This window comes from Schistosoma mansoni, chromosome 3 (genome assembly GCF_000237925.1).
Source record: "Schistosoma mansoni strain Puerto Rico chromosome 3, complete genome".
Taxonomy (NCBI): domain Eukaryota; kingdom Metazoa; phylum Platyhelminthes; class Trematoda; order Strigeidida; family Schistosomatidae; genus Schistosoma; species Schistosoma mansoni.
Genome location: NC_031497.1, coordinates 13,537,214 through 13,538,497, shown reverse-complemented (window position 1 = coordinate 13,538,497; position 1,284 = coordinate 13,537,214).

Genomic DNA, 1,284 nt, shown 5'->3' with positions numbered 1-1,284 from the left:
CCAGAAACATTGTTTTGTTACAAATCGTTAGGAACTGCAATCACACTAGCTTCATCCCAGAACATTAGAGATGTAACCATACATGACCTAAAATATTCTTCCGTGGTATTGAACCTAGTCTTCACAGAGGATGATGACACTAGTCAAATAATGTTTCTTCCACTTATAGAGAGGTTTGATCGTGGGGTCATTTTATTTAAGTTCATGGCTGCTATTGTTTATCAAGCAATTGAGCAGGCCCGTACCAACATATGAAAGACAGATATGAAGGCGATCAATTCTCGAGCGTCGATCGGAAACTGGAAAATTAACTCCAACACATCAGTAAGAGATGCATGGACTCATTTCTGGCAGTTATACATTTAAGTTTCTCAACCATTTATACTATGAACCATCCCAGAGAAGAAAAAGCACGGCCACCTCTTGATAAACCGGGATATTTAATGTTCCCTGGAATAAAAGAAAAGATGATGAAACGTTGCCATCAGCCTTGGAACATCAAATACGATGGAACGCTACAGGTTGGTCCAAAATAGGTCTATAAGCACAGTCTGGGCAGCTCAGCGAAATTACAAAAAGCAGTTGGCCTAATCTGCAATTAGTCAGTCGAAGAGACTGTTCTTGTATATAAATTACAGAACGAGAACGCTCCATTGAATTCCTAACCTGATTAAGGGAGTGCATCACGAATGACGGAGGAAGACTAGGACAAAACAGGGGTTATGACGAACAATTTCATGATAGTTTTCACTCAAGAGACTCTTCTAGACAAGCCACTGGACCAAAATGCAAAGTCACAAAATCAGCTGATTCCTGTGAGCTTGGATAAGGACTACGTACTAAACGTCCTTAGCATTTAAATACAAGAAAATCAACGGGACAGGATGAACTACACTCTAAAATGCTACTTATGGACTGGAAAGATATTATTACCACTCCGATTCATAAGACGGTTAGGACAACTTCCATCAAGCTACTGACCTGTCAGCCTCACCAGTATCGTAGTAAAGTACAGGTAAAAATAATCAAAAAAGCCACAATTACATTTGTGGAAACGACGAATCTGTTAAACAGTGAAGAACATGGATTCAGGTAAGGATTACTTCTCACAAGAAACCTTATAACACGAGAGAAATGAACAGAAGGTTCAGATGACGGAAGACCAGTGGACTTTGCCTACGTAGACTTCCGCAAAGCATATGATCGGATACCGAATAATAGAATTATTCTAAAGCTAGAAAATCTAGGAATTGTCGAACTTGTCCCAAGGTGAATCAAGGGTTT